This window comes from Sinohyriopsis cumingii, chromosome 18, assembly GCF_028554795.1.
Source record: "Sinohyriopsis cumingii isolate HCF-2022 chromosome 18, ASM2855479v2, whole genome shotgun sequence".
NCBI lineage: Eukaryota > Metazoa > Mollusca > Bivalvia > Unionida > Unionidae > Sinohyriopsis > Sinohyriopsis cumingii.
The window spans coordinates 63,419,140-63,442,227 of NC_142978.1; the positions used below are offsets into that span (position 1 = coordinate 63,419,140).

A 23,088-nucleotide genomic window follows, 5' to 3' on the forward strand; every position below is an offset into this window, starting at 1 on the left:
ATGGAATGTTTGCAGTGCACTTCTTTCTTCATTTAAACCATATTTAATGTTTTTATCACAGGCATATCCTTCGTTTGCTTCATCAGTATGAATCAAATAGAAGATCAAAAAAGAAAGCAAATTAACTATTCAAAAAGGGGACCCCAAATGGCAGAGTGGTCTAAAGCGCTCACCGTTACCGATTACTGCCGTCTCACCTCTGGCTGCGTATGTTCGAGTCTCGGGCTCGGCCCATGTGGGTACGTGAGAAAGCTTGCCATTAGCTTCTAGTGGGTCGGTGGTATTTTCCAGGGTTTTCCCGGGTTATTCCTGCGCTATTAATACTGGCCGCCATGTATAGCCTATCATGTGCTGAAAAATGACATTAAACCCTACGAAGCAACAACAATTATTAAAAAAGAACTGTGAATAGCTACAATCAGTGCAGACTTTCATTTCGTACCGGACACACTGAGAATGGGTGTGAAGAGTTCACTTCCTCCGTCGAAACACATTTTCCTGTTCTGAATCTTAATTATGTTGGAAATGTATAAGTGTTAGAGGTGCGCGATATTATCGCAAGACCTGCTTAGAGTGGTATTTTACTTTTTGCTGTGGTACATCATACGATACTGTCTCAATGTACCGGTGCTTCGATAGTTTCCGTCAGTAAGAAATGTACGGAAATTCCCGAGTAATCTAGTTACTAATGTAATGATATTAGCAGCATGTTTTCATTTTGCAATGCAAATTTTTTTTTAAATATGTTTTTATATATAAAAGAAACAGTTATCTGTGTCGCAAATTAATTTTGAATATTTAAAATATAACTATATATATATATTCTTTTTTAATCACATATTTATACACGTGTATCTAGTAAATTATAGACTTCAGCGTCAATATTTCTAATTTTTAACAACTAGATCTATAATGTCAGAATAATGGTGTCCAATATAGTGTAAGAATAATCATCCCACTTTAGTTACAGACTTTAGATTACAACCTGTACAGCAATTAATAGACACACAGAAAACTCGTCTAATATAATGTACTTTCCATTTAATTTTCGATCGTAGGGAGAGGGTGGCTTTTCATTTTTCTGCTTTATTTGATTTTATTTTCTCCAAATATTATTGTATTTTTCAGTGAATATCATGTATATACTATGGTGTTTTGTAGCTGTAAAACAGTTCAAGATATGATTTCCAGATATTGAGAGATGGAAATGTTTTAAAAGGTCCCAGTTCCCGGCACCAGAACATTACATTTCTGGTCAAGTAATATATTTGCGATATACCTTAGTACGTATCGCGGCATGTTGAGAAATACTGTGGTACAACATGTTCGTCGTACCCAGCTCTAGAATAGTAGTTGTATTCGTATGTGGTATAAATAAAATATACGAAACCGCTCCTGTGGCCTAGTGGTTAGAACGTCCGACTGGGACAGCTTAAGAGGTTAGTGTTATCACTGGTCGGCCTGGCGCAAGGATAATGTGACTGGGTGGGACATCATGCTTCATGTATGTGGCACGTTGCTCCAGTGCAAGACATCGCTATAAACTGCCACACTGCAGACATCGTAACGCATGGTAACAGAGAAAATACTCGTAGTAAAAGTATCTTTACAAAGTCAAACCGTGCACAATATTTGTTGAAGGGTCACTGATGGTTACGTGAGTACCGTCATACGACATCACCTTCTTAATGGTCTATATATATTACAATGTCCTTTCGTTCACATTTGACTTCTTGGTTGTGTTCATCAGAAAAATATCTTTCTCGGCCTTGGAAATAAGCCCCAGGTCATTTTGCGACACATAAATACATACATACACACACATACGCACGCACACACGCGCACACACACACATACATACATTTATACATACATACATACACACACACACACACACATACATACATACATACATACATACATACATACATACATACATACATACATACATACATACATGCAATTGCAATATTATTTGAAATTACAATAAAACTGTTGTTAAAATTGCTACCTGCATTTCGAATACCGATAAAACGAACGTCCATTTTATTTTTCTTGTGCAACATGGTATAAAAATATGATCCTGAGGATTTATTAAGAAATCACATTTTGTCTTTTGTTTCCTCGTAGTAATGGCATTTATTATGTAGTAATTTGTTGTTTTTTTTTTTTTTGTTTCTTTCTTTTCCGTGACGAATGTGGAGAATGGTTTGTGTTACTGAAGCTTTAATGGACATATGAAAACATTTTCAATTGTTTAAATAATACGAATGACAGGGCCAAAATGGAAGAAGGGGTGAAACTCAAGGAAACATCAGTACAGTTTGAAATTATATCAGTGATCCACCCCCACCACCCCACATCCACCCAACCACACATCGAATCCCAGGTGTATTAATCAGTAAGGAATATCCAGTAAAACTGAAACCTATAAATCTGTATCTAGAAGCTTTTGTTATAATAAAAATATATTAAAAAATATATGTAGCTAATTATGACAGAAATAAAGGACACAATTAATACAATCTTTTATGGATATAGTCTTTGAATCAACTGAACATTCATTAGTGTAGAGACAATTGAATGCACCATGATGAACAAGCAAGAATTCGTGACATACATAGGCATGTCCCTAAAACATTGGAGTCTGCAAGACACGGCTTTTCTTTTATTGCCCAAATTGTGTCGACTATATAACACGATGTTATGTTTGCCACTGTTTCTGGAAACAAAAGGCACTAGTTGAATGCAAGAGATTAAGGAAATGAGTTCTATAAAGCACGCCTCGTACTGCACTAATATTTAGGCTGAAGAACAATTAGCACATATGTCCGTTAAATGAAAATTTAGACGAAGAAAACCAAACTTGAAAAATAATAATATCCATTTGATATTTCCGTTTTGAATTGGAATTAAGTAGCAACATACGTATTACAGAAGCAGTTGTAAAAACCCAGAATTTTTTGTTGGTCGATAAAACAGGACAGAAATTTCAGTCCAATTAGGCACTCTCTCGCGCTGATGTTATTGGTCTTAATTTCTTGCCACCTTGCCAACCTTCCATAACATGCACAGTTTTTTAGTTTAAACATTAACTGGTCCTCTCCTGATAGCCAAATGTCCCGATACGTAATTGAAATAGGACATAAGGTGATAATAGAGTTTATCTAGAGACGGACAGAAGAGCATCTCCTTGTGCAAATGTTAATTATTATTACAGCTTTACTGACAATAATGATGATATTGAAAAGAACGTTGACTAACATAATGTGGGGTTTGCAACAAAGTAGATATTTGCGTGGAAGAGGAGGGTGTCGTGATCTTTTAAGGACATTCTATGACAATGTTGCAATTATTTGTACCTTTTGTAGACATCAAATTACTTTCCTGTATGAGGCAAATTCTTTGTTCCTAAGGTCATTGAATGTGCAGTCTATATATTTCTAACAATGCATGTATACGATTTTGGAAATAATAATACACAACTGTGTTTATTTTTATAGCTATCTTGCTTCGTATGTTATGCATCCGCTAAACATCACATGTATTCCGATAGAATCAATTTAGTCTCCTTGCCAGAGAATATATATTTCTTATATACGTACTGATAAATCATGCAGAATCGGATCATAAATTGACTCCTTATTAAGTTCTTCATCGTAGATAATTACGCGTCGCGTCATTTTGAGTTTTCAAAATCCCCAAATTTCACATTCTTGGCTGTATTTAGAATCGTACAAGGAGTAGATATCATTTATCCTCATGTTTACATATTGGAATTCGGCGAATGTGGGTATGTGAGAAAGCCTGCCAGTAGCTTCTCGTGGGTCGGTGGTTCTTTCCGGAGGTTTTCCCGGATTCTTCCTCCACCATTAATACTGGCAGCCATGTATAGCCTATCGTGTGCTAAAAAATGGCGTTAAACCCTACAACAACAACAACAACATACTGGAATATATAGGTCTTCCAAATTTCCTACATAGGGTTGGGTGGGTTGGATTCACCTATGTGGCAGATGAACTCAAACTTGACAGGTCAGTTAACCTAATTGGAAGACCTCTTTAAATTTGGTAAATCAATGTACATGTATATTTCCTGTGGTGTTTTGACGAAACCTACGAATTGAATTTTTCGAAATATGAATTAGATATTGCGACATGTGATTGTTGTATCAAGACGTCAGTATCTTTCCTTTGTACGTCATGAGAACTGTTTATGTTGGACATCTGTAGAAAATAAATTTGGAATCAAAGAATGATAATATATAAAGTAGTTGATTATAATATATCTTAGATTAATGTTTGCGTCCCGCTAAAAGTTCTAAATCTCATGAACGAATCAGATGATATTGTCATCATGGATCCTGCATTTGGCAACCGATTTGAACCCAATAACATTTTTTGGTCATTGGCTTGCGAGTTACCTTATAAATAAAAGCAGGTAGATAAAATTTCCCTGTATACGATAGAAGAAAAAAAAGCGTCATAGAAGTAGGATACTGAGACGTGTATTGACAATAATGATTTTTGAAGATTCAAATAATTTTAGGTTATACTAATTTGTGAGGAATCAAGTATCATGCACCTCCTTTTGACGTAAATTAGATTAAAAGTACTTTGCTTTAGCGATGTCATACGCAATTAACGTTGTCGCTTTTTAAAACAAATAAGTGTACTGTTACATATCACACTTAGAACCAATACAATAATAAACAAATACATAAATAATTTATTAAATAATGGTGAGTGGGGTTTTGGGTACCATTTATAGTAGTGAAGTAGTAGTTAATTATTATCAATCTAATTTAAAGATCTGTACTCATGGCGTTCTCCAGCGGTCTTATTTAGGTCTCATTCTGTTTCTAGTTTACATGAGTGATCTCTATTTCCATGTCGGCCAATGTAACAATAACGTATTCACAGATGACAAAACTATTGCATCCATATAGATCAGCTTTGTTCGATAATTTCAACTGAAAGTACTCTGTTGAAGCGTATATTCTCAAACATTCCAACTAATATGTAAAAGGTTTTTTTAATGGATACATTGAACCTCTTATGGACAAGGGTAAATCGTTTCAAGTAATGCATCACATTCCGAAGTTGAACGAATATACAAACTACAATAAGAGTGCAGCCAAATTAATATAAAATAATATTTCCCCAACCCCTTCCAGTCAAATTGATTTTCTGACAGAATAAAATATTGCAAGTTTAAAGCCTATATGACCTAACCTTATATACATATCTAACCTTCTTATCTTTATTTCTAACATTCATGGATGCTTTAGCTCTGATTGCCTTCACTCTGTATCTAAAATTCGCACGACTCCAAATAAAAATGCATTTTCTTATTCTGTCAACACTCCTGCCGCTTGAAAACATTCAGCTTTTTTAATGCCTTTAAACTTTCTGATAAATTTTTACTGAGAGGCGGTAATCTGTGCTGAAGTCAATAAAATAACTCACATGTACAAACAAAATATTCAAATCCACAATTTTCTGTCTAAATCTTGCCACCAATCGTATACTCGTGAGTGTAGAAGATGTTTGTTTCGGATAAAAAGTGACTGCGGCACGTACTGGTTAACTAGAGGCATGCCTTCGGCACATAATCAGTTCGTTCTTGTCGAGCTGACAAAATGACGGTGCTTCGGCGAGGGTTGCAACAAGTACGATTTTCTTGTTGATAAATGTACAAGAGTCTTTTCTGGGTGCGAACCACATGCACCAGAGGTGCAACGACAACGTGTGATAAAGTCATTGCCAGCTGAAAAAAGAACCGCTATTTACCCCCCCCCCCCGAACAATAACCCAATTTCTACACAAACTGACCAATACAAACAGGAACTGAACATAACTATTACAAATGAAACGTATAAAGATTTAACAGTTAAAGAATATTTGAAAGAATTGATCACATTGCCCTTAATGGAAATCTATCTATCATTTGCTGATATTCGAACGCTGACTGAAATTAAGAAAGCAACGGATTTGCTATCGAATGGCAAATCAGCTGAAGTAGATGATATACCAGCAGGAGTCTACAATGTCGGATGCTAAACCTTGGCTCAGAAACGAATCGAACTCTTCCAGTCAATGTTGACTATATGAACAATACCCCATGCCTACAAGGATGTATCGATCGTCCACGTGAACAAACGGAAAGGCAACAGACTATGCGATGACTATGATAATGTTATATCGTTACTGTCAGTAGCCAGCAAAAGTATTACCAGAATTCTGCCGAATCGTCATGCATATCACGTCAACCAAGGGTTCCTGTCTGAGAGTCAGTGTACCTTTAAGATAGAATGGTAGACATAGTGTTTGCACTCGTCAACAACTGAACTCCAACCTGTACACAACTTTCTTTGACCTGCATTTGGCAGTCAGTCGTGAGGGCCTCTGGAACATAATGACAAAATTTAGTTGCCCAGAAGAAGAAAAAAATCGTAATGACTCGGCACTTATATAGTGACATGCTCGCTCGTGTCGTGTACGACGGTGAGTCATCTGAACCATTTCCAGTTACAAATGGAGTCAAACAAGGCTTCGTGTGGTCCTCTGCCATGCTTACATATGCCTTCCGTGACTATTACACTGGGGTCGACAACAGGTACCAGGCTTATGTTAAGTTCTTCAGTCCGAAGAGAGATGGGTAAAAATGAAGGTGCAGGAAGGGACTGCTCGTGATGTGTTTAATGGCGACTGTTCCAAGAATGTTGTTGTTGTGGGGTTTAACGCCATTTTTCAGCACATGATAGGCTATGCATGGCGGCCAGTATTAATAGTGGAGGAAGAACCCGGGAAAACCCCAGGAAGAACCACCGACCCACGAGAAGCTACTGGCAAGCTTTCTCACATACCCACAATGGCCGAATCCAAGACTCGAACCCACGCAGACAAAGGTGAGATGGCAGTGATCCGTAACGGAGAGCGCTTTAGACCACTCGGCCACTCGGGGCCCCGTTCCAAGAATGTCAAGCCTGAGTCTGGTATGATACCGAGTAAGGACCATTTGTCTTCACCCTGTGATAATTTTGGCTTCACAATCAGTATCAAAAAGTCAAAGGTGACGCACCAACCTGCACAAAGAAAGTTTTACTTAGAGCCTATCATCACAGTGAATGGTCATATAACAAATTAGGCGTAAGCTTCGGCAGACTATATGTATTTATGTGCTGGTGCAGAGACATCCGTCTGTAAATAAAACGGACGGTCTACATAGCCATTATGTTTGCCACCCTGCTGTACTCGTGCATTAGCTTGACATGTGCAGACATCATGCCCAGAAACTGTACCATTTCCACATGGGCTGACTGAGAAAACTAATGAGGATAAGATGGCAGGACAAGGTCCCAGATTTGGAAGTTCTCACATAGAGAGGCATTCCTTGCATCTTCATTCTGCTGAGAAACTGCATATGAGATGGACAGGCCTCATCGCTAGGATGTCATACGAGCAATCATCAAAGATCTCCTACGGCGAGCTGAAGGAGGGAAAGCGATCTAGGGGAGGACAGAAGAAACGCTTCAAAGAATCAAACAGGTCATCCTTGAAACACTTCAACGCTAGGGTGCTTTGGGATATCTTAAACAAGATCGTTTCACTTAGTGTAGTCTCACCATACTTGGACTAAAGACAATGATCTGAAGAGACTTGCAGAGGCAATGCAGAAACACGACGAGTGCATATCTCCAAAATGCATTACGTCTTCTATTGATCAAGCAACCACAAGCGGCATGTTCTGTTCAATGTGCCAAAGAGAGTTCGGAGCAGACAATGGGCCTGATCAAGTGTTCACATAAACCAAACCATTGATAGTCTGGTTCTCTCTCCACTCCTTCGCTCTGTTATGAAGAGTAACGGAGTGGAGAGAAGTCAGGGAACCAGACTAAATCATTGAGTACTGTCATGGTCATCTTCGAGCTCGATGGAAGAACAACAATACTGTGTTAATAATTTGCAAATTGCAAGCTAATACATAGATGGCCAAAACAAGACTTTACAAGTGATCCAGTGCAATCAAAAGTGAACAAAACAAAACAGAAGTAGAACTGACATATACAAAAGCGAAGTAACAAACACGTAAACACATTTAAAAGTGAATTTAGCACTGAAATTGGCATAACAAAATGTTGTGTTATTTCACAGCATTAGAACATTGATAGTGAACATTATAAAGAGCAAAAGAAAGCGTGAAAAGAAAACGAAAGGAATGCATGGAAGTATGTTGCTTTACGATTTTTAAATTGTCTGTGTTATCCTAATGGTGTTGGCTTAGGTATACAATATATTTATGTAATTTCAGCTGCAAAGACAATATAGTAATAATAAAAGTAAGCAACAACCATGTTCTTTGCTAATTAGACGTTAAAAAGATTTCATCGGAGGTCACGATCTTTAAAGGGTACAGGTAACACTTACTTGTTTTCTAAAGAAACGATTTTGTATCATTTAGATTAAAAAGCAAAGAAGAAGCTGGTCAGTCAAGATTAAAATAAATTTTAAAAACAACTGTCGAAAGTTTCAAAATATGACACTTATGATTAGATTGCCAACAGTAGGAGTAATCTTAGGAAGAGCAATATCATTACATGAAAATAACTGTATGTTGAAATGATTTGACACTGATGGAATTTGTGAATGGCCATTGAAAATAATATGTATATCTGTATTTTATTCTGAAAAATCAGAGTATATCTTCATTTGTTGAAATAAACAAAATTTACCCCTTTAATCTTTTGAATGTTATCCTTCAAAACAGATAGGTTTGCCAACAATTTTGTCATGTTCAATGTTGTTGTTCTCAAGTTGAATGCCAGAATACCCAACATACTTCCTACTGTTTGTAAAACGCCTAAAATAAAAATCTCCATTTTTTTAAATTATTTTGTTGGCTGGTGCATTAATTTGATGATCTTAAGTTTTCATATATGATGCAATGAACGCATTTGTGTTTTAAAAACACAAAAAGAAACTTCAGTGAACGCATATATATATATATATATATATATATATATATATATATATATATATATATATATATATACATACGCGTGTGTGTGTGTTTGTGTAAGGATGCAAATTTATGTCGATCTATAACGAGCACATTTTATTTGGGCCAGATAACAATTAATTAGATTTATGGGGAACAGATGCTTGTTATACTGCAATGATTTATAATGTATGTGTCGGAAGAGGAAGTGATTCTTAATTAAGCCTTGGTTTACGTAGCCGTTAGACGACTAGAAAAGAGACGGTTAACTTCGATTTTATATCGGAACTCTCAGCTTTGAAATTTTCCAGATCTGTTGTTTGGAATTCTATAAGTCATGTTGACCACAATTGTGGCGCCTATGTATAATAGGCGGTAAATATATTTAATCCTGATTGCTTACGCTATATAAAGCGTGTGGTTCCCACACAAAATGTATTGGGGTAAATTGCCCTCATCGAAGAAAATCTAGTCAGTCTGCAGTTTTCCTGCAAGAGTGAAATTATAAGGGACTTCGAGAGTAAATTTGGAAGAAATTCTCTCGTAAAACATAGGTCAAAGGGACCGGATGCCTGGAAAGTCAACGGATACAGTTTTGGCGGTTGAAGCGAACAAAGCCTGAAGGCACAATGTATTTGCGTCAATTTCACGTACTTCGTTGATACCAACATAATGATTTGCTTGAATTTAATTGTTTATATTTGCATGAATTTATTTATTTAAATCTGAAGATCAATTCTCTTGAAATGAGTGTAACTGTGTTTGAGTTAATCTATCTGAATCCGTACAATGATCTTCTTTATATAAGTTTGACGAATTGTTTGAATTCGTCTTTTTGATTCTTATAGGAATCTAAGAATTTCGTGCAATACTTTAGTTGATATGAGTTACGAGAATCCGTTGATTTCAAATTCACCGATCTTAGGTGGTTTCATGTGTGCTAAAGACTGGAATGTGTGCATTCGCTGAAAATAACGTAGTTAAGTCAAGTAATGAATTTCATTCAGTCATTTGTGTAATTGAGACGAAAACGGAACCGTTATGTCTCGTGTAATGTTAATGGGAATCAGTAATGAAATAGCCATTAAGAAGTACATTAATCTTTTGAAACTAGGTTTGCTTATGGTCTGCCATGTTTAGCTTAACCAGACAGCCTTTGGTCTGTTGGAATTCCGATAGAACGATATCGGACATAACGAGAGGGGAGTAATGATCTGTTCCCAGTAGGACAACTGACAGAAGATTTAGGTCGCCTCTGTTTATTTTGTAAGGGAAAAAGCTTCACGGACGTATCCACTGAAGTATCTACTTACGTATCCACCAACCCACACAACGTGTGAGGGCCGAAATGAGGCGAGACAGTAGGAAGGTCGGAAAAGAGAAAAAGCGAAAGGACCTAGAGCAGTGTTGTCCAACCTTTCTGACACCATGGGCCACTGAAAACTGTTTTTCTTAAAGCCGAGGACCTCAGCAGAAAACTGACAAGCAACGACTATATAGCTGCTCGAGATCTGGCGGGCCATTTACAATCAGCCCGCGGGCCGCGGGTTGGGCAGCACCGACCTAGAGGAACCACCATAGTGAAGTCAGAGATGACCGGAATAAGCATGTTATGAAGTTGTTCAAGGCTATGACTTTGGTCGTTCACTCGATTATATGATGAACTAATTCTGTCATTTAAGAAAGATCGGCTATTTATATAAATATATTTGTGTTTGAAATTCGGTGAGAGATTATTCCAAAAAGAAGTGCATCTTCCTAATGTAATGCATTACCCCAGTTGTGTATGTAATTGATTAAATTTTTGTTTTCCATATGCCGGGGCTCGTGTCATTCGGTTCTATAACTCTGCTCAGATCTCTATTTATTCCATCTATAAATTCACACTTTATTTTAATATTTATTCGATCCGGGCAACAACAATACCGAGAGCGATCACCCTTTAGATCACGATAGCCAAATAAAGCGGACAGCTTGTAAGAAGGTACATTCTCATAATTCCACACCAACAGTAGAACCGCAACAACAACAACAACAACAACAACACACACACACACACACACACACACACACTTTAGTACGTGCTATTTTCGTGCATTCTCTTGGGACAATAACACACATAAGGTAAACTAAAATTGTTCAAATAATTTTGAAATATCTACTTTGTCACTGATGCATATTGTACTAACTTTCTGCTGTAAAATTTAAGACATTTTGATGTGATATTACGAGGGCAGTATTTATTGTATCATTTAAAGAACCCAAAAAGTTTGTTTTCGTGTATGAATGTTGGAAATTTGGACCCTTGAAAGCAACGAGGAATTTGTGATTACTGCTTGATCTACCATCCTCTGAAATCATTATTAAATTATTAAAATTATTATTATTATTATTATTATTATTATTGTTATTATTATTATTATTATTATTCGAACGGTTATAGGTTATCGCAAGTATCGTCGATGCATAATTATTTGCAACGCACGGTGATCATACTGATTATCTCCCTTAATGATTCTCCCTCTTAATTGACACGTAGAGTTGTTCAAGAGCTGGTTGGGTTAGCCGGAGGGGTGAAATAGCCAGTTGCATATAGATCCATATGAATTCATTTAGAAATGTATCAGATTTTGTATTTGAAATCATATCAGATTTTGATGCGAGACCTGTCGACCTTTCAGATGTGAAGGTGGTGTCATTTTACGATAGAGAATCTTATTATCCAGGTAGACTTGACAACAATACATCGTGCTATATAGTCATTTTTTTTTTTTAATGATTGATTAAACCACAAAACCAGACAGTCTGGAATTTGTAGATCAGCAGCATTAAATCCCGATGATAATGAGCTAACTCTCTCTCTCTCTCTCTCTCTCTCTCTCTCATGAAGCTGATATACGAAGAGGATGTGACGCAATGCGTAATTAACTCGTGATAGAAGAGCTCGTGTGGCCATTGTCGTAACCCCAGGGTCAAACTATAAAAGAAGACAGTGCTCCTGTTTAAATTGCCTTACAGTCTGTACAGCTGAAAATGCGATTACACTGTCAGGATTTCCCTTCAAGTAGACATCAAAGTAAATTGATGGAAGGTATTTTCAAATTGTCAAATAATGCATATGAATAGGTATCTGTGGTAGGTGTTTTACCGTTAGTGCTTTTAAACGTGTGGGAGTAATTTATTTATATATGTGAATTTTTTTACCATAAGTTAAAAAAGTTTATTTTTTCACATTTTTTTTCCTTCGCCATATATAACATCTTTTTGCACATATCAAATATATTGTTTGACAAATTTAGTAAGGAATTTGGCATATTTGAGGGGGAAAAAAAATCATATCAGAAAGTTCTTTTAAATATGCAACAAGAACAAACCATTTTAAAAAATATGAGAAGATGAATTTCACCTGTGCACAAAAATTGTTTTCTTTACATATGTGAGATTTCTTTTTGCATATTAAATCCTTCTTACAAATATGAAATGAATTATTTGTTTGGCATAAGAGAACACCTTAATGTTTAATTTGTTCAAAAACAATGTGCTTGCAGGTTATTGTGGGTAAATGATGTAATTTCTGTTTTTGTAGCAACAGGGTAACTTTGTAACTTGCCTTATTATTAAAGTACTTTCAGCTTTCATGGTCAGTGAGTACGTGTTAAATAGAAAGTCCCACACCAAGGATGCAAGATGCCATATTACTGTATGAATCACACTTGTACTTCCCCCACACTGTCAAAAATTTATGTTGTCATAAACGGTCCTCATGGAACCTCATTTATTTTATAATGGCCCTCTCTCAGTCAGTTAATGAAAAGTTAAGGCTACAGGGAGAACTGAGATGTGTTGATGTGCCTAATCAAAGGTAACTGTGCTTAAAGGAACTAGTCTTAAGAGAGTTTTTCTTTTCTACATGTAATTAAACACTAATGCACTTAGTTCTGCATGCTGACTCCCTGTACTGTTTTACCCAAGCTTATAAACTGTCCCAGGTGATTTAAGAGAGAGCATTCCCTGATGACTTTTCTATAACTAAACTTACAAATATGATTGTATTAACTGCAGACCCTTTGTCTACATACCAAACTGCACAAAACTTGAATAACCAAATTATAACCATATATCCACTCTCCACACAAACTCCTTTGCAGCCTTTAATGTTTATTGGAATTTTAAAAAGTGGGAAATTGCAATCAAAATTTATCATTATGAGCTTATTTATTCCAAATTAAACTGCAGTTATCTAACTATTTTAAGCACTTTTTATCTACTTAGCGAGCTTAAAATTTCACAGTAATTGGTCATTAAACTTAATGTTTGACTTTTAATTATTGGAAATTTGCTATCATTGATTTACAGTATGTCCACAAACACATAATCTATCCACTATCATGTGTTGTTTGTTTCAATTGCATGAGCCAGCCCTGTAACCTTACACCATTGACCCTGGGTGGCTGGAGCTAGTAAAATATTTAATGGGAACCACAGTCTCTAAATTTTTACAGTAAATAAAGATGTACTTCTTTATCATAGACATCCTTTTTTTTTAACTTGTCAATTGTTATGTTTTAGGCTCTTTAAATCAGTGACAAGAAAAGAGTGAAGACAACAAGCTTTCTAAAATTTAACAAATAATTTATTTCCCTAGAAAAACCAGGTAAAAATGAGAAAATAACTTAGGCTTTACGAATCAAATCCAAAAATAATCCAAGAATTAAAAAATAGAAGTCCTAGAAATAAAATGTTCGAAATGAATCAGAGTTGGAGTCCTGATACAGAAACCAAGATGGAGGACAATGACACATGCAATAGTCAGTATTGTCCTGATATGTCAACCATTTCTTGTTGAACCTCAGAGAATAATATTTGAGTTTTTAATTCCGAATAAAATTGCAATAAATGTCTTTGTCCAAGAATTCTGTTTGAGCTTTTAAATATTTATAGGGAAAAGAATTAACAATTCCATAGGATAGAATTTCAACTCAAACTGGTCACAACAAAACACTTTTTAAGTGTCAATGGTTTATAGCCCAGCTGATTAAATTCTCTATAGAAAAGAGTTAAACACTAATTTAAGACACAAAACAGATTCCTGTTTGAGGGTCACATGATCATGTTTCTAGAACAGTATAGAAGCTTTTTACATGCCTAACATCACATACTTCCAGTATGGCCTCAATTTCACTTTATGAATCTACACTAAGAAAGAATTAATAAAATAAAATAAAAAAAGTTGTTTTCTTCACTTTCCCTGTTTCTGAATCAAGGTCAGGAACTAGGTCAGCATTATATACAAAGTTTCTTTTTTTTAGGTGTTTTTATAAAAAAACCAGGTCAGACTAATTTCTAGAAAGTGTAAAATCCAGTAAAGTTACATTACAGTAGCATGTAATGGAATAACAAAAAATTGATACAAAGTTTCTTTTATTAGGTGTTAAAAAAAATTCCAGGTCAAACTAATTTCTGGAAAATGTCAAATCCAGTAAATAAAGTTACATTACAATAACATGTTGTTGTTGTTGTTGTTGTGGGGTTTAACGCCATTTTTCAGCACATGATAGGCTATACATGGCGGCCAGTATTAATGGTGGAGGAAGAACCCGGGAAAACACCGGAAAGAACCACCGACCCACACAATAACATGTAATGGAATTATAATAAAAACACAAAAACTAATAAAAAAACAATTAATTAAATATACACAACACAAGAGAATTTAGAGAATTTATATTCAGATTGATGTTCTCTTCTGAACTATGGTAAATACCATACCACATTAAATAATTAATTTTAGCGCTATAATAGATGCGTGACAAATTAGATACAACTCATGGTTAGAATTAAACATGTAGAAGCCTGTACCTTAGGTTTGCTTAACACATTTTCCAGGACCAGGAGTGTCACTGGGGCTTCATTTTGTTTTAAATTCTTGGTAGCAAATATATTCTACCAAATTCTTTTACATAGTACCAGAATCTGAAAACGGGTACTAACATCCTATCAGTTTTTGGGAATAGTTCTTGGCACCCCATTAGTTTTCATTAATACCATATATACTCGCTTAGAAAGAGGAGTCCAACTGCAAACTGCACAGACCCAGATCTTCCATCACACAATGTGCTGGCAGTTCTGGGTTTATTAGGAGTAATCAGTAGAACAAACAACAAAGACTATGATTGGCAGGTGTATCATTCTATGGCAGATCAGTCTTTGTTGTTTGCAGTTTGACTGGACTTATAAGCAAGTGTATATAGTAGGTAATGGTGTCTGTCCAGTTCTCATCAATAGATTCTGAGGTTCTACCTGTTTTTGTCAGCATGTACTGGTGATGTACCAGTTGTCATCAATGGCTACTCCAGAGGTCATACCACTTGTCTTTATGTGCTGTTTACCTACTGATCATTGTCGATAAGTAGTGGCATCCGACTAGTTCTCATAAGTAGGAACTGGCATCTTACAAGTTCTCATCGGGGTTCTCAATAAATTTCAAAACTGTAGAGTCATTTTGTTATGTATATTTGATTTAATTTATCTGTTTGTAAGTTTTAGAATCTTTTTATTTTTAATTTCATTACTTGTCAAAATAATGTAGTTTTGTTTAGTAGGAACTTGATATTTTTTCAGTTTGACCATGATTCTTCAGTTGTAAACACCTAAAGCTGACCTAGTTCCTGACCTTAATTCAGAAATCACTATGACAAGTAAACAACTTTTTATTTTTATCCTATTCTTAGAGTAAAATGATTGGTTTTTGTGAAGGTCATACTGGGGCTATGTGCTTTTAGATGTAAATACTTAGCAAAGATTCAGGAAAGTTGATCCTCATCCAGGAATCCATTATGCGTTTGAAGTTACTGTATAATTTTTGTTTATAGCGATATCTTTCAGTTAGGCTTCTAAACACTGGGACATAAAGGTGTTTTCATTTGTTGTGTCATTTTGGAGTTATTTTTTATTTGTATTCAGTTTATTTGGATTCTAAAGGATAATTCTTTTTTCATGGAAATATTTGAGTGCTTATATGGAATTCTTGGACAAAGACATTTATTTAAATTTTATTTGGAAATTCAAACACCAGAATATTATTGACTGTGGAATAAAAAAGAGTTGTAGATGATACAACACGATACTGAATACAGTATATGTCATCGCCTTCCATCTTGGATTCTATGTCAGGACTCAAACTTGAATTCATTAGAACATTTCATTATTAGGACTTCTAAAATTTAATTTGTGGATTATTCTTGGATTATTTTTGGATTTGATTCTTTAAACCATAAGTTCTTATTTCTTCATCTTAACAGAGTTATTCCAGGGAAATAAATTATTTGTTAAACTTTTCAAAGCTTGTTGTTTTACTCTTTCTTTTGTTACTGTTTATTTGAGCCTAAACATGTAACAATTTGAAATCTCAAGAGTCCAAACTGAAATCTCAATAGTCATTGTTTTGACAGTCAAGAGTTCATAACTGGAATAGTGCAGTATTCATATTTGTAAGACCTTCAAAATTACTTAGATTAATTTAAAACTTTAAACATACATTCATCCCATGATTTAGTTGGTCCTAGGTGAAAATTGTGTTGCTCAGACAAGCAGTATGGCTGCAGCAGTGGTCATCTTGCAAATCTCATTATTGCCACTCCTACATAGATGGTTACATCAGCATGGATTTTTCACTAAAAGGCTTCTTGTGATGTCTAGTTGATTCTAAATGAAAGTGCTGCTGATCTAGTGTCCAGTATGGTCACCATGGCAGCCATCTTGAAAAAAATCTTGTTATTGATACTCCTACAGAATGGTTGGTTAAACCATGATGAGGTTGTTCATTAAAATATAATGTCTAGCTAGTCTTAAATGAAAAATGATGCTGATCTTACCTCCAATATAGCCAACTTAGTAGCTATCATAAACATCTTGTTATATAAGTCTGCTTGAACATATAAGGTCATATTGGCCTGGGATTTTCACCAGAAGACTTTTTATTTTGTCCAGATGGTCTTAAATGAAAATGGGTCAGATCTGATGTCCAGTATGGCCTCCACAGCAACCATCTTGAAAATCTTATTATTGCACTTCCTCCTGAATGGAAAGTCATATCTTGAAAACATTGTTATCTCAGCTTCTCACCAAATCGATGGATGTATCAACAGGGTGTTTTCACCAGCAGACTTCTTTTGATGCCTGGTTGGTCCTAAAGGAAAATGGTGCAAATCATGCAGATGTTGTCACTACTCCTCCTGATTAGATGATCATTATGACATGAGGTTTTCACAAAGACATCTAATGATGTCTACTTTGTCCTAAATGAAAATGGTGCCAAGCTGACATCCAGTATGTGTACCAAAAGCAGCTTACTTGAAACCTTATTATCCCAGAAGAATAAGAGAGATGGTTTCAACACTTGACAATTAATAGAAAGTTATGGTCTTGTCTTGAAATTCTTTTCATCTAGTAGAGCATCAGTCAATTTTAGGGACTCTTGTTGCACAAGTGCTTGATTTTAATCTTGTATGACTGTGTTTGTCTATTATGATTATAAAACAGATAAAGGATTATTTTATACTTTATTTTGCAGATTGGAACTGCCCTCTATGATAAATGGGTCTGATTTTCAAGTGTCTTTACACCAGCCACATATGATGACTGTATTTCCATCTCTATGAACATTTTTAATCCATGGAAATTCACTTTTTGACACTTCCTTAAATTTTCTTACAACTTTAGAATATTTATTCTTCTCCGAATTGTTGCTGACTTCCTATTACTTTGGAGTCTGTAGGTTGGAATGATCATCACTGGCAGGTCATTTCTGAAACTGGGACAGAAAAGAACGTACTTTAAGACATTGTGATTTAACAGTTTACAAATATATCTGGTAGAATAAAATTATTCCATTTCGTTATTCAGTCTCAAATAATTCCAAAGCACGAAATAAATCACACTTCATCATGTCTAGTAAATTCTTGACAAATGATCCATTAATTAAAGCATCCAGATATTTTGAACATTTTGCTGATTGCAGCAAATTTATTGCCAATAAAATGCAATTAGAGTTTGCTCACTTACCTTTCACAACTTTGCAAGCCGCCATATCTTATAGTTTTGTCTAATTGATTATAATCTGATGGGTCTTCAGACAAATGCCAATATATGATTAAAAGTTAATCTAGTCAAGTCATAATTGATTCCTTTTTTTCTAACTATAATAGTGATACTATTAGCTGATAAGGTGTAAACAATAGTCTAGAAAATGTCTGTCACTTATGCATATAGTAAATTTGTAATGAACAGTCCACGATCAGGAGGAAATTATTCCGGAGGCAAATATAATGTAATCTTAGATTCATGCTCCAGCCCAAATTAATGTGCATCATAAAAGCTTACAGATGGAATTTCCATGCATCGGAAATTGGTAACATTTAAATTCCAAGAATCAACAGCCTAGGGTATGCCTATATTCAGAACTCTGCTAATTAATAGTACAAAAATTAATGAACTTTTCAAAATCAGTAGTACTTGAGCATTAGAATTAGTTTACATCTTTACCTTCAAGAAACTACCACATAAATTGTTCTACTCAATAAATTTGAGTTTGATTTATTCTGTTGGTTGCCTTGGGTGGCAGAGGGATCTAAGGTGATTGCATGTATGGATCACTGACATCTCACTGATGTACATGTGGATTCGAGTCTCAGGCTCTTCAATTGTGGATATGTGAGAAAGCTTGCTATGAGCTTTCTTTGGTAGTTCATTCTGGAGTTTTTGCCTGGATCTTCTGCTACTGTATATACTTGCCGCCATGTATAACCTATCATGTGCTGAAAAATAGCATTAAACCCACATAAAGATGATGGATTGCTCTGTAGCTTGATGTGTATGCCATTTATCAAATTAGCCTGATGTAGCAAAGGTCATTATCCTGCTGGATTAGCTCACATCATCCAGTTTTAAGATGCTTTAAAATATTTTGTTCAGTGATCTGTTTGATTTCAGTAATTGCTTTCCTTTTACAAATGAATACCTAATATATTGTATTATTTCAAGTTCATCTAGAAAAGGCATTGCAACTTGCATCAACGGCTGTGTAATTTTTCCTAAACAGGTGGATCTCAAAATAATGTCAATAGTATCCATGAAATAAATTCAGGAATATCCAAAACTTTGAAAATCAATGGGTATTATACCTATCTAAACCTATGAAGAAAAACTTGCTTTGAAAAGTGATTAAAGGTTGTGACAACATAGAATTCGAATTTCAAACTATATTAAGCTTTTTGAGAACCTTGATGAGAAATGGTTGCTGATGAGAACTTAGAGGATTCCAGCAGCAGTTGTGTATTTTAAACCAAAACAAGTTTTTTATGAATCGTGATATGTATGCTAAAGTTTGGATACAAACAAATGAAAATTACAATAGCCCAGTCCTCTGTATGTGGCTTTTTTGATGGTGTACTTTTAGTTTATTTGATCCATTTCTACAAAGCATGTATGAATCACATAGTGTGCAAGCTATCAAACATAATTCAAGGGATTGTAAAAGGATTAGGTTAAACATCTGTTAATTAATTGTTGCTGCCCTATTAACATTTTCATTTAAAGACAAATTATGAGTGAGTTTTACGACAGCATGCTTTGATAAGCGTCACTTTTAATCCTTTGTATTATAGGTCCTTTTGCAAATGTTTTGAAACACTTGCATTATATCCTATACCATATTTTTAAAATATAATTCTGGGATTTGGGGACTTATTTTCTTTGTTGCACGAATACAAACATCCATGTTCATCATCGTAAAATCAGCTGTTTTTCAAGTGATTATTACACGTGTACTGATGGCAACTTAAACAATTTCTTTCATACCAAGAACATATCTGCAAATAAGCCTGTTTTTGCTGAAGTGTTGCTGGTTCCACATATAATGTCAGTGGCTTGTGAGCGAGGTTTCTCATCATGTGAGACAAAGGGCTGTGGATGTTTAAAATAGGAAACTGTAATGGAATTGATAGGGGTGATGGAAGAAGGTTATGAACTTAGTGAGTTTTATCCTATGCCTGCATTGGAAAAGTTTACTAAATCTTGATCATTGCTTCTACTTCCATTGTCCTAGCAAATTTATTGATTTATGATGGAATTAAGCTAATTAAATAAATTAATACAGAACATAAACAGTAATCTTTTCCTTGATTCTTTGTAGCTGCACATAAAATTAATGAATGATGAGATATAGCCATAGAGCATTGTTATAGTTGTAACATTATAGATGATCAACGTTATCACTGGTCCCAGCTGCTTTAGATTTTCATTCTTTTATTATAATTTTGAATATTTCAGAGTGAATGAGCAAAAGCAGTCGGATGATATTTCATATCAGTGACACAAAAGTACATGTATAAGGTTCCAAATTATTGCAAGGAGAAAGAACCACTATTATGATTCCTATTTTAGGGCTAGGACTCCATTTTGTTTAAGGAAGGAGTCCTGGGCTACAACTTTCATAATCCTATGCAGAACCCTGCTTACTGCAGAGACTCTCAGAACATCATGGCATCTTGTTGTGGTGACATGTTTAATGGTGCCTTACAACACATTCCCTCTGTATAGCATGACATTGTATTGTGGTGTCTTGTCCAATGGTGCCTTACAACACATTCCCTCTGTATAGCATGGCATTGTATTATGGTGACATGTCTAATGGTGCCTTACTACACAGCCCCTCAATATAGCATGGCACTGTATTGTGGTGACATGTCTAATGGTGCCTTACTACACAGCCCCTCAATATAGCATGGCACTATTGTGGTGACATGTCTAATGGTGCATTACTACACAGCCCCTCAATATAGCATGGCACTGTATTGTGGTGACATGTCTAATGGTGCCTTACTACACAGCCCTTCAATATAGCATGGCACTGTATTGTGGTGACATGTCTAATGGTGCCTTACTACTCTGGCCCTCACTATAGCATGGTACTGTAAGGTCACCACTTAGACTGAGGAAATCATTTCTCCAAGGCAAACAAAGTCATTTGTGACAACTTTGAGACAGAGAAATTTTCAGCCACATTGCCTTATTGATTATCAATGGCATGAATTCATTGAGTCCAAGGAAAGCTATTTTGCAGTTATTGCAAGCAATACCCCAAACTGGCACAGGTGGGAAATTCAATCTTTGTACTTGTTGATGGTACTGACAAGATTAAATCAATAAAGGTTCATGACAGTTCTGGACAGCACAAGACCTGTGCAGTGCAATATGTGCAGAAAATCATAAGCTCTAAGCACTTTACAACATTAGACAATAACATAATCATATATGATATGGTTACAAAAAAACAAACACATTGAAATTAGAAAACATAAAAACATGCTGAAAATATTTAAGGTAGGAAACATTATTAGGTCTTTAAGTTTGTTCTTGCAGTCAAAGGTGAGTTTTGAGCACTTTTGAATGGGATGACTGTCTTTGTAAGTTCAATGGGCAATTTGTTCCATGTTACTGGCCCCTGGTATGCAAAAGAACGATGTCCATATGACTTCATTTTCATAGTGGGAATAATGAGTATATGATTGTCTTCCTGGTGTGTACACATAGGTGAGGTTAGATATGTATGTTGGACTGGAGTCCATCATTGAAACTTGGCACAGAGAAAAAAATTTGTGTTTGATTCTGGATCGAATGGATAGCCAGTGTAAGGGAACAGAGCAGTAGGGAGGTGTGCTTTGATCGTGGTACTCTTAGGATGATCCGAGCAGCTGTGTTTTGAACTTTCTGAAGTTTCTGGAGTAGATATTGAGATAAACCAGACAGAATTGAGTTACAATAGCCCAGTCATGAAAGTACTAATGAACACACAAGTGTTTTAGTGGCATCAGCTAAAAGATATTTGTGACTGGAGCTGATGCGTCTCAGCTCAAGATATGCAGCCTTGCATATGTTCATGACATGTTGGTGCAGTGTGAGAGTACTATTCAGAGTAATACCTAGGTTTCGTACTGACTCTGAATTTAGTGTTGGTTTTGCTGATATTATTTGAGGTAAAGGATGCGAATGAGAAAGTCTTTGTGTTGTGATCAGAATGGCCTCAGTTTTATCATCATTCATCATCAGCTTGTTACATGTCATCCATGATTTCACATAAGAAATGCACCTCTCTACGCCTTGGATGGTAGCATCAACTTCATTTGGGTGGCTAGATTTGTGTATTTGGGTGTTGTCAGCGTACAGTTGGTGAGACACTGGATGATGATCTATGACACTTGAGAGTGGCTGAGTGTATAGAATAAACAGAACAGGTCCAACAACAAACCCCTGTGGAACACCACAACATAGATCAACTGGGCTGGAATGTATTCCATTTGCTGGAATGCCAAATACATGCTGTAGACAGGGAATTAATATATCATGGTCTGTTGTGTCAGATGCTGCAGACAAATCAAGGAGGGTGAGGACTGTAATCTTTCCACTATCCAACGCAGAGAGAATGTCATTAACTGCTTTTAGAAGAGTAGTTTCAGTATTGTGGCAAAGGCGATATGCAGATTGTACATTGCTAAAAAGACTGTTTGAATTCAGATGAGATACAAGTTGGGATGGAACAACTTTTTCTAAGATTTTTTTTTATGCATGGGAGATTAGAAACTGGGTGGTAGTTCTTTAAATCATTATGGTTGAGTGTTGGTTTCTTCAGCAGAGGCTTTACAATGGCAGTTTTGAAAAATGATGGGAATTCCTCAGATGAGAGAGAGGTATTAATAACATCAGTTAGTGAAGGCAATATTGGATCTAAGCACTCAAGCAGCAGTGATGTTGGAATTGGATCAAGTTCACATGACTTTGGTGCACTCTTCATCAGGACTGTACATATTAAATCCATAGAGACAGATTTAAATACTGCTAATGGTTGCCACTGAAATTCTGTATCCCAAATGTATGGTGATGACGAGTCAATTTAAATTGTTTTGTCAAGCTTATCTCTAATGGTTGGTACTTTGTCATGGAAGAAATTTGAAAACGCGTCCAGAAGGTTGACTAGAGATAAGGTAGTTGGAAGTGGTGTACATTTGTTCTTTGAGTTGTTGACTGGTGAGA

The 23,088-nt window shown here is 35.6% G+C and overlaps 2 protein-coding genes across 4 annotated transcripts in view; one reads left to right on the forward strand and one right to left on the reverse strand.

Annotated features, from left to right (window-relative positions):
* LOC149776785 (uncharacterized protein C22orf15-like) overlaps nucleotides 1-23,088 on the reverse strand; it is a 150,336-nt gene that overhangs the window by 99,157 nt on the left and 28,091 nt on the right. For both annotated transcript variants that reach the window (XM_089941474.1, XM_089941475.1), the window contains one exon: nucleotides 16,538-17,812. The gene's annotated coding sequence lies outside the window, so the exon portion shown is untranslated. The remainder of the gene's footprint in view (nucleotides 1-16,537; nucleotides 17,813-23,088) is intronic.
* The window catches only part of LOC149776786 (uncharacterized), a 183,011-nt gene continuing 171,468 nt past the window's right edge, over nucleotides 11,546-23,088 (forward strand). For both annotated transcript variants that reach the window (XR_016416126.1, XM_089941469.1), the window contains exon 1: nucleotides 11,546-11,726. The gene's annotated coding sequence lies outside the window, so the exon portion shown is untranslated. The remainder of the gene's footprint in view (nucleotides 11,727-23,088) is intronic.